Here is a 15,633-nt window from a genome sequence, read left to right as displayed (position 1 = left end):
AGGGCAGCCAGAAGAAAATACTATGACATTTTTTTTCTCTGACTGGAAAAATTACTTTTTGAATGGTCAACCTAAGTAAATGGTCAACCTTGTAAGTCAGGAACTCGGGCCTCTTTCTAGAGCTACGACCTGAAGATCACTGACGTCATCATGTTCAACCTTGTTTCTTTTGTTGAGTTCCCAGGTTGTCTTGAAAGCACCATAAATCCAAAAAATGCCAAACTTGCCAAACAAACTTTTGATGACACAGCACAACTCTGGGCTCCCGAGACGTCACTGCAGTACCTGGTTCGAATCCAGAAGGAATCCCATCCGGATGTAATTGGGAGTCCCATAGGGCGGTGCACAATTGGCCCAGCGTCGTCCGGGTTTTGCCGGGGTAGGCCGACATTGTGAATAAGAATTTGTTCTTAACTGACTTGCCTCATTAAATAAAGGTTAAATTAAATAAATAAATAAAAACAAGGTGAGTCCAAAAATGTATTATACGCTGCTGCATAAATTATGTAATATGCCAGGGAGATACAGTGCCTTGCGAAAGTATTCGGCCCCCTTGAACTTGGCGACCTTTTGCCACATTTCAGGCTTCAAACATAAAGATATAAAACTGTATTTTTTTGTGAAGAATCAACAACAAGTGGGACACAATCATGAAGTGGAACAACATTTATTGGATATTTCAAACTTTTTTAACAAATCAAAAACTGAAAAATTGGGCGTGCAAAATTATTCAGCCCCTTTACTTTCAGTACAGCAAACTCTCTCCAGAAGTTCAGTGAGGATCTCTGAATGATCCAATGTTGACCTAAATGACTAATGATGATAAATACAATCCACCTGTGTGTAATCAAGTCTCCGTATAAATGCACCTGCACTGTGATAGTCTCAGAGGTCCGTTAAAAGCGCAGAGAGCATCATGAAGAACAAGGAACACACCAGGCAGGTCCGAGATACTGTTGTGAAGAAGTTTAAAGCCGGATTTGGATACAAAAAGATTTCCCAAGCTTTAAACATCCCAAGGAGCACTGTGCAAGCAATAATATTGAAATGGAAGGAGTATCAGACCACTGCAAATCTACCAAGACCTGGCCGTCCCTCTAAACTTTCAGCTCATACAAGGAGAAGACTGATCAGAGATGCAGCCAAGAGGCCCATGATCACTCTGGATGAACTGCAGAGATCTACAGCTGATACAGTTTGGCCATAATGACCATCGTTATGTTTGTAGGAAAAGGGGGAGGCTTGCAAGCCGAAGAACACCATCCCAACCGTGAAGCACGGGGTGGCAGCGTCATGTTGTGGGGGTGCTTTGCTGCAGGAGGGACTGGTGCACTTCACAAAATAGATTGCATCATGAGAAATAAAAATTGTGTGGATATATTAAAGCAACATCTCAAGATATCAGTCAGGAAGTTAAAGCTTGGTCGCAAATGGGTCTTCCAAATGGACAATGACCCCAAGCATACTTCCAAAGTTGTGGCAAAATGGCTTAAGGACAGCAAAGTCAAGGTATTGGAGTAGCCATCACAAAGCATGACCTCAATTCTATAGAAAATGTGTGGGTAGAGCTGAAAAAGCGTGTGCGAGCAAGGAGGCCTTACAAACCTGACTCAGTTACACCAGCTCTGTCAGGTGGAATGGGCCTAAATTCACCCAACTTGTTGTGGGAAGCTTGTGGAAGGCTACCCGAAACGTTTGACCTAAGTAAAACATTTTAACCTTTTTGGGGATAGGGGGCAGCATTTTCACTTTTGGATGAATAGCGTGCCCAGAGTGAACTGCCTCCTACTCTGTCCCAGATGCTAATATATGCATAGTATTATTAGTATTGGATAGAAAACACTCTGAAGTTTCTAAAACTGTTTGAATGATGTCTGTGAGTATAACAGAACTCATATGGCAGGCGAAAACCTGAGAAGAATCCAACCAGGAAGTGGGACATCTGAGGTTTGTAGTTTTTCAAAGCTTGGCCTCCCGAGTTCACATTGAGATATGGATGAGGTTGCACTTCCTAGGGCTTCCACTAGATGTCAACCGTCTTTTGAAACTTGAATGAGGATTCTACTATTAAGGCGGGGCTCATGAGACCTCTTTAAGTCAGTGGTTTGGCAGAGAGCCTTGGTCTCATGACGCGTGCTCCCGACAGAGTTACCTCGCATTCCAGTGCTTTTTCTGAAGACAAAGGAATTCTCCGGTTGGAACATTATTGATGTTTTATGTTAAAAACATCCTAACAATTGATTCCATACATCGTTTGACATGTTTCTAAAGGACTGTAACGGAAAATTTTGAGTTTTTGTCTGGATGAAATGCTCGCGCCTCATGAAGATGGATTACTGGGCTGAACACGCTAACAACAAGTGGCTATTTGGACATAAATTATGGAACTTTATGGAACAAATCAGTCATTTATTGTCGAAATAGGATTCCTGGGGGTGCCTTCTGATGAAGATCATCAAAGTTAAGTGAATATTTATGGTGTTGTTTCTAACATTGTTGATTCCAAAATGGCGGTTATTCCTTTGGCTGTTTTGGGTTCTGAGCGCCGTTCTTAGATTATGCTTTTTTTTTCTCTTTTTTTTTCCGTAAAGTTTTTTAAAAATCTGACACAGCGGTTGCATTAAGGAGAAGTCTATCTTTAATTCTGTATTCTGTGAATAACACTTTTCTTCTTTTCTTTTCTAATCTTTTATCAATGTTTATTATTAGTATTTCTGCAAAATCACCGGATGTTTTGGAATCAAAACATTACTGCACGTAAGGCTCCAATGTAAACTGAGATTTTTGGATATAAATATGCACATTATGGAACAAAACATACATGTATTGTGTAACATGATGTCCTATGAGTGTCATCTGATGAAGATCATCAAAGGTTAGTGATTAATTTCATCTATATTTCTGCTTTTTGTGACTCCTTTCTTTGGCTGGACTTGATGGTGATCTAACATAATCATATGTTGTGCTTTAGCTGTAAAGCATTTTTTAAATCGGACATGATGGGTAGATTAACAAGATGTTTATCTTTCATTTGCTGTATTGGACTTGTTAATAATGTGTGAAAGTTACATATTTCAAAAAAATATTTTAGAATTTCTGCCTTTTCAGCGGAATGTTGTCGAGGTGTTCCGCTAGCGGAACTCCTGCACTAGAAAGGTTAAAGGCAATGCTACCAAATACTAATTGAGTGTATGTAAACTTATGACCCACTGGGAATGTGATGAAAAAGTATAAAGCTGAAATAGATCATTCTCTCTACTATTATTCTGACATTTCACATTCTTAAAATAAAGTGGTGATCCTAACTGACCTAAGACATGGCATTTTTATTAGGATTAAATGTCAGGAATTGTGGAAAACTGAGTTTAAATGTATTTGGCTAAGGTGTATGTAAACTTCCGACTTCAACTGTAAGTTGTGTAGTAAGCCTTTAATAGCCCATGTTTCTCACCCTAATAATTTGGTCTATTTTTCCCCTCTTAATTGTGCCTACTGTTCTGACTTGGTGGTGCTCATGTAGCCTATAACCTGTTTTATAAAAATGTAATCATCAAATATTGTAAGAGCTGTCATTGTCGGCTTATATGCCCCCTTTATTTATCCTATGGTTCTGACTTGGTGTACAAGGAGAACACTGTAAGAATGGCCCATGTTCTGAATTCTGCCACTTTACATTTCAAAAGTGCTGAACAAATAGTTATATTGACTACATCCGTCCTAGCTCATTAATGTTTTAATCAAATTTACGGATTGGCTCTTATCTGCTTGTCATCCCCTTATGCTATAGTTTGTACATCTCAATTGTCATTAGAAACCACATTTGTTTAAGCAAGTCAACCATATCAGCTATGTTTTTTTTAAAGGCAGGAAATTAGGCTGAATGAACTGTTTCGCTGCCAGACAAGGCTCAGCTGATAGCCAGGTGTAACAGTTGTAAGATGTTGGGACTGCTGTTGGGACTCTGCTGTTGTGACAGCTGTATGTAGGCCATAACAGCTTGTGAGCATAGTTTGTCACCATTATAGTGCAATTAATGTATTGTTTAGTGATGTATTGTGTAGTGAAGTGGCTTTGCTGGCTTGCATCCCCCCCAAAAATGTTGGTTTCCCCATCAAGATTTACATGCTAAAATCGCCACTGGTCACAACCTTATTCTAAAATGGATAAAATAATAAAATATCCTCATCAATCTGCACACAATACCCCATAACGACAAAGCGAAAACAGTTTTTTAGAAATACCTTATTTACGTAAGTATTCAGATCCTTTGCTATGAGACTCGAAATCGAGCTCAGGTGCATCCTGTTTCCATTGATCGTCCTTGAGATGTTTCTACAATTTGATTGGAGTCCACCTGTGGTAAATTCAATTGATTGGACATGATTTGGAATGGCACATACTTGTCTATATAAGGTCCCACAGTTGACAGTGCATGTCAGAGCAAAAACCAATCCATGAGGTCGAAGGAGTTGTCCGTAAAGCTCTGAGACAGGATTGTGTCGAGGAACAGATTTGGGAAAGGGCACCCAAAAAATTCTACAGCTTTGAAGGTCCCCAAGAACACAGTGGCATCCTTAATTCTTAAATGGAAGAAGTTTAGAACCACCAAGACTCTTCCTAGAGCTGGCCGCCCGGCCAAACTGAGCAATTGAGGTAGAAGGGCCTTGGTCAGGGAGATGAGTTCCTCTGTGGAGATGAGAGAACCTTCCAGGAGGACAACCATCTCTGCAGCACTCTACAAATCAGGCTTTTATGATAGAGTGGCCAGACAGAAGCCACTACTCAATAAAAGGCACATGACAGCCCGCTTGGAGGTTGCCAAAAAGCACCTAAAGGACTCTTGAGAAATTAGAAATTGAGAAAGACGATTCTCAGAACTGATGAAACCAAGATGAAACTTTTTGGCCTGAATGCCAAACGTCACTACTGGATGAAACCTGGCACCATCCCTACGGTGAAGCATAGTGTGGGGATGTTTTTCAGCAACAGGGACTGGGAGACAAGATGAACAGAGCAAAGTACAGCGAGATCCTTGATGAAAACCTGCTCCAGAGCTCTCAGGACGTCAGACTGGAGCGAAGATTCATATTCCAACAGGACAACGACCCTAAGCACACAGCCAAGACAATACAGGAGTGGCTTCGATACAAGTCTCTGAATGTCCTTGAGTTGCCCAGCCAGAGCCCAGATTTGAACCAGATCGAACATCTCTGGAGAGATCTGAAAATAGCTGTGCGGGGACGCTCCCCATCCAACCTGACAGAGCTTGAGAGGATATGCAGAGAAGAATGGAATGAACTCTCCAAATACAGGTGTGCTAAGCTTGTAGAGTCATACCCAAGAAGACTCAAGGCTGTAATTGCTGCCAAAAGTGCTTCAACAAAGTACTTAGTAAAAGGTCTGAATACTCATGTAAATGTGATTTCCAGGTTTTTTGGGGGATACATTTCTAAAAAACCTGTTTTTGCGTTGCCATTATGGGTTATTGTGTGTAGATTAATAAGAAGAAAAGAAAACATGCGAATAAGGCTGTAACGTAACAAAATATGGAAAAAGTCAAGGGGTCTCAATACTTTCCTGAATACACCGTATATGCTTTTTTTGAGGAATTTAGATTGGGTGCTCCTCCAACCTGTTTACCATGAATTAGTCATTTTGGGGAAGTTTTTCCTGGACACCATTGGATAGGACCATGAAACCAGGCAAAGGCATAATCCCATAGCCTCTCCTCTCTGTACAGGCTCTCATGCCTACATGTGAAAGTGCTGGCTTGCCTGTTGTCAACAATGTGATAGTCATGTTATACAATTCACAGCGCTCTTGTTAGTTCTCACATTACATTTACTATTTAGTCAAACAAACACTGGTAGTGTTCCAAAATGCATACTTGTGTTCTATCTAGAGCGTATAGCAAGTACGAAAGTCAACTGTCATTTTTCAAGTGTGATTCCAAACATAAGACTGTTCAAAGACAATTATGTACTAAGTTACGGGAAGTTCTATAAGCATACTTGGGAGTTCTGGAAAGCAAAGCACTCATGGGAGCATACTTTTTCATTCCCTTTGGTGGGGAGGGTATCCCATAACGCTTTACGGCACAGCGAGAATTCCAAAAACATCTGAATTAATGGTGGACTGTTATGGTCCCTGTTCGGGAGAAACTTTTACAGTTCTAGTCAGTCAAGTTGTGCATTCTTACAGAATCAGTCAATACTGTACATGCATGTAGTGTCTGTTTAACTACCGTTAGCAAGCTAGCTAACTTTCTTCTTGTCACTTTCCCCTCCCCTCGTGTTTCACCATTGCATATGAAGAAAATGTTTTGAGTAATGAAATTATACATTTAAAGTAAATCAGGGACAACTTGATCAAGCCTATGAATATGAAAACTGTTTACAAAACCATTGCACATTAACAAAGGTAGTTGTGGTTCGCAGCAACTTGAACCAGGACTGAAATCTGAGCAGTGAGGTTCATTTCTCCTTCCTTAGCCTTATGATTCTGCTCTGTTCTCCTCAGGTTGAAGCACATCCCACCCCATCACCCAGACCGTTGGATAGAACTTGGAAACCCTCCGTCCACCAGGAAAATCACCATATCCCAGGAGTTTAGTCAGGAGTTTATTCAGCACTGTGCAACATCACTATATTAGAAATAGATTCACAAGTTATTCTCTATCATGCAGAATTGTCAGCTCATTGTAACATATGACCGTTATTCTAAAATACGGACATGGGGAATTTCTGTCCCTGTGAACTGCACCGTGTGCAAGTATTTCTTCCTGCCCTGCACTAACACCATGTTCAACTATTCATCCTCTACAATTTAGACCACAATAAGTTGAATGAGGTGTTAGTGAAAGTCTGGAACAAAAACCTGTAAACTCCTGTCCTGTGTATAAAAAACGTGGCTGTCATGACAAAATTTGCCCTCATGAACTGAACAAGCTTTTGAATGTTAATCTCCTTGATATTACTCACTTGCTATAAGGTTTATTCTACTGAGCCATTTGCTTTATGTTTGTATTCTTATCTTTTAATATTTCTTATTGTCACCGCTAAAAAAAGCACCCATAACATTATTTGCCAATTACAATTTCAGGCTCAAGATTAATGTTATGTAAGTGTTTCAAAACAAGAAGTTTGTATATTCTCTGTAAACTACAGCAACCTTTAGGTCCCAGGCACCATGTCGTTATGTCATTATGGAACCTGTCATTCATCGGTAGTAAAGATGTCATTATAACCTTTCCCACTGGGAGATTTATTGACAGCAGTCATGCTAACGATTCTAATCTCTCACGATTTCTCTAGATTATCTGATTGTCTCTGCACCTCCCCCTGACCTAGATTACCTTGCCTCTAACTTTGTTATGCTCTATAACTTTAGCCACTGTCACAGGCTTTCATCTCACTATCAGTAGCGAACCCTGGAAGCTGAAGCTAATATAACCCTAACCAGGACATGATACATATATTTGCTTACAATAATTTATACTTTAGCATTTGACTCTATAACACCTGATCCATATATTTGAAAGTCACAGATGCTTGGATTGACAGTAATGATTTAAGTCTGTTAAACATTTTATCATGAGTCAGTTGTAGGAAGACTTTGTAGCTAAGTTGATCATACAGTAGGGGTAGTTACTCAGTCCATTGTGGCTGACACGGGGCCAGAAGGCTACTAAATCATGCTTAACGTCGTTAGTCGGTGCCCTTTCAGCCGCTAAACATCAGTTGCAGGTAAGAAGACAACTCATCTTTGTTCAACGGCACAGCTTTTCTTTTGAAAGTTTTGTCACCCCAGCAAACACACAACCACTAAACACGGTCCTCTCCTTGTGGGCCTTAACATGCCGTACATGAGTTTTCAGTGTCATTTCACAGGCATGTCACACTTAATAAAGAAACAATAGCTGGTTAGAAGCACAGACAGGTGTATTGCCATAGGTTCGGCATATTTGCTCCAAAGTTTCCGAACTTTTCCCATCCTTGACCATTTAGAGATGCTCAACTCACCCTCCTTGATTCGACAACAATCTTGTTCTGCCAGTAGGCCACAGTATCTTATTTGAATCTCGTGGTGACAATCAATCATTCCAGTCCAGTCTGGGGAAGAAGAAGAATTGATCAGATTCACATAATGCACATGGTTTAGCCTAAACACCTGGAACACTTTCCAACAGAGCGATTCTTCTTTGAAGAATACTGTTGAATATATATTGACTAAGAAGAGTGTGGTAGTAGGAAGAAGAGCTGAAGGGCTGGTTCCAGCCTTCAGAGCATTAATCTCATGCTCATTCTCTCTCTTCTTTCACTCTCTCTCTCTTTTTCTCTCTTTCTGTCTGGCCCTCAGCCAACCCACGGTAGCCCAGCAGAGCGCTATGAGATACATAGAAGGAAACCTGTCACAACAGGTTCCAAAGGCCTAGCTACTGTACTGCTGAAGTCACCACTTCTGTCTCTCTCTCCCTTCCCTCTTTCTTTACCTGATTTGAAGACTTGTAAGAATGGGGCATCAGATACACTTCAATCACATCCCCTATCCACTGGCAGAGAGTGGGTACTTAGCCCTGGTTTCAGAGCTCGTCCACATCGATAGGACCTGTAGGATAGGATCTAGTTCTCCCTGTGTAATTGCACCAATCATAAGAGCCTGTATAGCACATTAGTTCAATTATCTAATTTGGTCTATTGACACTAATTGCTGTTATTTGATTGCGTCAGGGCTCTCATTTGCTACGGCAATATATTATCATTTTATATATTTTTTGTAGATTTAACATTTTTGACATTTTGATGCACCTGCATAAAATAGCATTAGTTAACGAATTAAACTGCTGGATTAGACGTACCCAGATGTGTCCAGGTGTGTCGCGGACGCAGTGCCAGGCAGTCAGGTGCTGAGCAGACGGCACAGGCTCAGAGACGAAGTGCCAGATGTGTCACACTCTGTCAGACCGGCCACATGCCAAGGTGGTTGTTGGTTAAGATAAACTGAGTGGCGCTGGGTAGAGGAGAGGGGTTGACCCTTTGAGCCTCTCATTGAGAAAGCAAATGATGGACTGAACCGCTGAAGACCTCTTCCAAACTTTTATACTGACAGATGGATCAAGACCAACACCTGAGCCAGAGAGGGAGAGAAGGGGAGGAGGGGGGGAAGGAGAGAGAAAGAAAGTAAGCGAGAGGAGTGGAAGAAGTATGTCAATACAGGTAAATTCCTATCCTACCCTCCAAGTAAACCAAGAAAGTAGCACCCTCCCTCCGTCTCTCTCTCTTTCCTTCCCTCTCTCTTCCTCCTTCTCTCTCTCTCTCTCTCTCTCTCTCTCTCTTTCTCTCTCTCTCTCTCTCTCTCTCTCTCTCTCTCTCTCTCTCTCTTTCTCTCCTAGCCTCTCTCTCTCTCCTTCCCTCTCTCTCTCTCTCCCTCTCTCTCTCAGCTGCCTTATTATTCAAACCAGGCTGAGGTGAATGATAAATAGACAGAGGTATAAGTTACAGATGAATAAAATCTTAGGTTACAGTGGGAGGTCTCAGCCAACCTCTCAACGCAGTCAAGTAGCCGCAGGGGGCTCCTCCTGACAGAAACAGGGATTTCTGAAGAAGTGGAATGTGGGAAAGAAGTCCTAAAGGGCACTTGTTGAAATGACACCAAACTCCACTTGGTAAAAAGAAAAAACCTGTAGCACTGAGGTTACCTTGTTTGCTGTTGTTTTACTAGAATGGTTTATTTTCGGGAAATGGAAGGGGGCGGGGGGGGATTCTAGTCTTGAATCATTCTCCGTTGGTTGCCACCTTAGCACATGACAGGCTCATCAAAACAAACTGATCATGCAAATCTCTGAAACAATTGATGCCGCAAACACGTGTAAAACAATTTGCCCTTTTACCTATGTGTAACTGCTATGTTATTTTTTTACCCCCTTTTCTCCCCAATTTCGTGGTATCCAATTGTTAGTAATTACTATCTTGTCTCATCGCAACAACTCCCGTACGGGCTCGGGAGAGACGAAGGTCGAAAGCCATGCGTCCTCTGAAACACAACCCAACCAAGCCGCACTGCTTCTTAACACAGCGCGCCTCCAACCCGGAAGCCAGCCACACCAATGTGTCGGAGGAAACACTGTGCACCTGGTTACCTTTGTTAGTGCACTGCGCCCGGCCTGCCACAGGAGTTGCTGGTGTACCGGCCAAACCCTCCCTAACCCGGACGACGCTAGGGCAATTGTGCGTCGCCCCACAGATCTCCCGGTCGCGGCCGGCTGCGAACCCAGAGTCTCTGGTGGCACAGCTAGTGCTGCGATGCAGTGCCCTATACCACTGCACCACCCGGGAGGGCCGCAACTGCTATGTTAGTACATGGTAATAGAGTGTAGTGGGTGCTAGAAAGAAACAGACATTTCTGTGAAGTGAATTATACACTGTGCCTTGTATCAGCCAACTAAGGTACTTAGATCAGGATCCTATCCACCCTGGGATTCCACTTGTGTTACATACAGTATGTTACATATCTACAGTATCTACAGTATGTTAAATATCTACAATGTATTACATATCTACAGTATGTTACATATCTACAGTATCTACAGTATGTTAAATATCTACAATGTATCACATATCTACAGTATGTTACATATCTACAGTGTATTACATATCTACAGTATGTTACATATCTACAGTATCTACAGTATGTTACATATCTACAATGTATTACATATCTACAGTATGTTACATATCTACAGTATCTACAGTATGTTAAATATCTACAATGTATTACATATCTACAGTATGTTACATATCTACAGTATCTACAGTATGTTACACATATACAATGTATTACATATCTACAGTATCTACAGTATGTTAAATATCTACAATGTATTACATATCTACAGTATGTTACATATCTACAGCATCTACAGTATGTTACATATCTACAATGTATCACATATCTACAGTATGTTACATATCTACAGTGTATTACATATCTACAGTATGCTACATATCTACAATGTATTACATATCTACAGTATGTTACATAGCTACAATGTATTGCATATCTACAGTATGTTACATATCTACAATGTATTACATATCTACAGTATGTTACATTTCTACAATGTATTACATATCTACAGTATGTTACATATCTACAGTATCTACAGTATGTTAAATATCTACAATGTATTACATATCTACAGTATGTTGCATATCTACAGTATGTTACATATCTACGATGTATTACATATCTACAGTATGTTACATATCTACAGTATCTACAGTATGTTAAATATCTACAATGTATCACATATCTACAGTATTTTACATATATACAATGTATTACATATCTACAGTATCGACAGTATGTTAAATATCTACAATGTATCACATATCTACAGTATGTTACATATCTACAGTGTATTACATATCTACAGTATGCTACATTTCTACAATGTATTACATATCTACAGTATGTTACATATCTATAGTATCTACAGTATGTTACACATATACAATGTATTACATAGCTACAGTATCTACAGTATGTTACATATCTACAGTATCTACAGTATGTTAAATATCTACAATGTATTACATATCTACAGTATGTTACATATCTACAGTATCGACAGTATGTTAAATATCTACAATGTATCACATATCTACAGTATGTTACATATCTACAGTGTATTACATATCTACAGTATGCTACATATCTACAATGTATTACATATCTACAGTATGTTACATTTCTACAGTATGTTACATATCTACAAGATCTACAGTATGTTACATATCTACAATGTATTACATATCTACAGTATGTTACATATCTACAGTATGTTACATATCTATAGTATCTATAGTATGTTACATATCTACAATGTATTACATATCTACAGTATGTTACATATCTACAGTATCTACAGTATGTTAAATATCTACAATGTATTACATATCTACAGTATGTTACATATCTACAGTATCTACATTATGTTACATATATACAATGTATTACATAGCTACAGTATCTACAGTATTTTACATATCTACAGTATCTACAGTATGTTACATATCTACAGTATCTACAGTATGTTACATATCTACAATGTATCACATATCTACAGTATGTTACATATCTACAGTGTATTACATATCTACAGTATGCTACATATCTACAATGTATTACATATCTACAGTATTTTACATATCTACAATGTATTACATATCTACAGTATGTTACATATCTACAATGTATTACATATCTACAGTATGTTACATATCTACAGTATCTACAGTATGTTACATATCTACAATGTATTACATATCTACAGTATGTTACATATCTACAATGTATTACATATCTACAGTATGTTACATATCTACAATGTATTACATATCTACAGTATGTTACATATCTACAGTATGTTACATATCTACAATGTATTACATATCTACAGTATGTTACATATCTACAGTGTATTACATATCTACAGTATGTTACATATCGACAGTATGTTACATATCTACAATGTATTACATATCTACAGTATGTTACATATCTACAGTATGTTACATATCTACAATGTATTACATATCTACAGTATGTTACATATCTACAGCATGCTGCATATCTACAGTATGCTACATATCTACAGTATGTTACATATCTACAGTATGCTACATACTGTAGGTATAGGGGCTACTTCACGTAAAGTGTAGCCAGTTTGTTAACTCTGAAATTATGTGTGTCATTACTACAGTACAATACACTAAAGTTTAATCCCACACTTTATTTTTCTCCAGGTAGTGTCGGTGCCAATGATTCAATAAAGCTATATCAACAAACACCACTTGAACATCAGAAGAGAAAGGAAACCATAAGATGGCTATCCCCACTGGAGATAAATGACAACAGACAGACTTACTGTGACCTAAACCTCTTGTTGTGTAGCTTGCCTGCAGCCTCTAATTGGGCCATGTCATCAGAATGACTCATACTGCATCTGGAACTCTTATATGTAATCAGTTCAGCAAATCAGAACACATATACATATACATATACATATGAATGATAACTTTCAATCAATCACCAATTCTGTTACTGTGAGTTTTTATTGTGGTTATTTGGCTCAGGTGCTGACATGGGTGCTCCCTGTACACACCTGCTTACTGCTTACCTGATAACACCTGACAACAGCAGCCCTGGAAATAACAGAGAGCTGCCAATCAGAGCTCTGCTTTAACTAGACTGGTAACCTAGGTAAGAAATCCTAGGTGAAGTTGCCACACAGGTCAGGCCAGACAGGGTAGCTTGACTACAGTACAGACAATCCTGATGCCAGTGACCTGGCAGAGAGCTAGATGCTAAAGTTGTGTAAACTGCCAATACTAAATTATTTTAACAAAGTGATGTTTATAACACATGCAAAACAGTGTTTCTTATAGAACAAGACTGTGGGTAGTGTATGTGTTAATATATGGGTAGCTTGATGATGTTTGACGCCAATGTGAGAGGCAGGTGAGAGAGGTAACATGTTGATGACCTGGTTTACTCAGAAAGAGAGGAATATTCTGTCCTTAAATATCAAGATTTATGAGTTCATGTTTTAAAACTCTAAAAAGAACACTCCCAACCCCCAGGGAACATAAATAGATTTATAACTTAGTGATTCCACTCTTGGCTCATGGTAAAGGTATATAAAATATATATTTATTTACTCTCCCAGTGATTCAGTGGGAACATCCCAAATGGCACCCTATACACTTTTGACTTGCGCCTTGTCAAAACTAGTGTACAATAGAGGAAACGGGGTGCCATTTGGGACACATCCTATATGCTATTAAACAGCAGCTGTCTACCCAGCAGACATATTAGAACAATATTATGCAGGCCTCTTATTTTAGCTCGCTTTGAAAATAAAAATGGGCATAAAAAAACCACAGTGAAACATGTACCTTATTTTTAACAGAGTGCAGTAGCCTATAGAAAATGTGTGAATGACCTACAGTGCATTCGGAAATATATTCAGACCCCTTGACCTTTTCCACATTTTGTTACATTACAACTTTATTCTAAAATTGATTCAATTGCTTTTTTCCCTCATTGAGCTACACACAATATCCCATAATGACAAAGTAAAAACGTTTTTTTTTTTAATAAATAAAATAAAATAAAATCTTATTTGTCACATACACATGGTTAGCAGATGTTAATGCGAGTGTAGCGAAATGCTTGTGCTTCTAGTTCCGACAATGCAGTAATAACCAACAAGTAATCTAGCTAACAATTCCAAAACTACTACCTTATAGACACAAGTGTAAGGGGATAAAGAATATGTACATAAAGATATATGAATGAGTGATGGTACAGAGCGGCATAGGCAAGATACAGTAGATGGTCTTGAGTACAGTATATACATATGAGATGAGTATGTAAACAAAGTGGCATAGTTAAAGTGGCTAGTGATACATGTATTACATAAAGATGCAGTAGATGATATAGAGTACAGAATATACGTATACATATGAGATGAATAATGTAGGGTATGTAAACATTATATTAGGTAGCATTGTTTAAAGTGGCTAGTGATATATTTTACATAATTTCCCATCAATTCCCATTATTAAAGTGGCTGGAGTTGAGTCAGTGTGTTGGCAGCAGCCACTCAATGTTAGTGGTGGCTGTTTAACAGTCTGATGGCCTTGAGATAGAAGCTGTTTTTCAGTCTCTCGGTCCCAGCTTTGATGCACCTGTACTGACCTCGCCTTCTGGATGATAGCGGGGTGAACAGGCAGTGGCTCGGGTGGTTGTTGTCCTTGATGATCTTTATGGCCTTCCTGTGACATCGGGTGGTGTAGGTGTCCTGGAGTGCAGGTAGTTTGCCCCCGGTGATGCGTTGTGCAGACCTCACTACCCTCTGGAGAGCCTTACGGTTGTGGGCGGAGCAGTTGCCGTACCAGGCGGTGATACAGCCCGACAGGATGCTCTCGATTGTGCATCTGTAGAAGTTTGTGAGTGCTTTTGGTGACAAGCCGAATTTCTTCAGCCTCCTGAGGTTGAAGAGGCGCTGCTGCGCCTTCTTCACGATGCTGTCTGTGTGGGTGGACCAATTCAGTGTGTCTGTGATGTGTACGCCGAGGAACTTAAAACTTACTACACTCTCCACTACCGTTCCATCGATGTGGATAGGGGGGTGTTGCCTCTGCTGTTTCCTGAAGTCCACAATCATCTCCTTAGTTTTGTTGACGTTGAGTGTGAGGTTATTTTCCTGACACCACACTCCGAGGGCCCTCACCTCCTCCCTGTAGGCCGTCTCGTCGTTGTTGGTAATCAAGCCTACCACTGTTGTGTCGTCCGCAAACTTGATGATTGAGTTGGAGGCGTGCGTGGCCACACAGTCGTGGGTGAACAGGGAGTACAGGAGAGGGCTCAGAACGCACCCTTGTGGGGCCCCAGTGTTGAGGATCAGCGGGGTGGAGATGTTGTTGCCTACCCTCACCACCTGGGGGCGGCCCGTCAGGAAGTCCAGTACCCAGTTGCACAGGGCGGGGTCGAGACCCAGGGTCTCGAGCTTGATGACGAGCTTGGAGGGCACTATGGTGTTAAATGCCGAGCTGTAGACGATGAACA

General features: G+C 39.9%; 1 protein-coding gene across 1 annotated transcript in view; it reads right to left on the bottom strand.

Moving 5' to 3' along the window:
* LOC110507685 (forkhead box protein N1) overlaps positions 1-8,178 on the bottom strand; it is a 22,484-nt gene extending 14,306 nt beyond the window's left edge. Inside the window, exon 1 of the mRNA XM_021587832.2 lies at positions 8,022-8,178. The gene's annotated coding sequence lies outside the window, so the exon portion shown is untranslated. The remainder of the gene's footprint in view (positions 1-8,021) is intronic.
* Between the last annotated feature and the right edge of the window lie 7,455 nt (positions 8,179-15,633).

This window comes from Oncorhynchus mykiss, chromosome 27, assembly GCF_013265735.2.
Source record: "Oncorhynchus mykiss isolate Arlee chromosome 27, USDA_OmykA_1.1, whole genome shotgun sequence".
NCBI lineage: Eukaryota > Metazoa > Chordata > Actinopteri > Salmoniformes > Salmonidae > Oncorhynchus > Oncorhynchus mykiss.
This window is presented reverse-complemented; position numbering and strand designations above follow the sequence as displayed.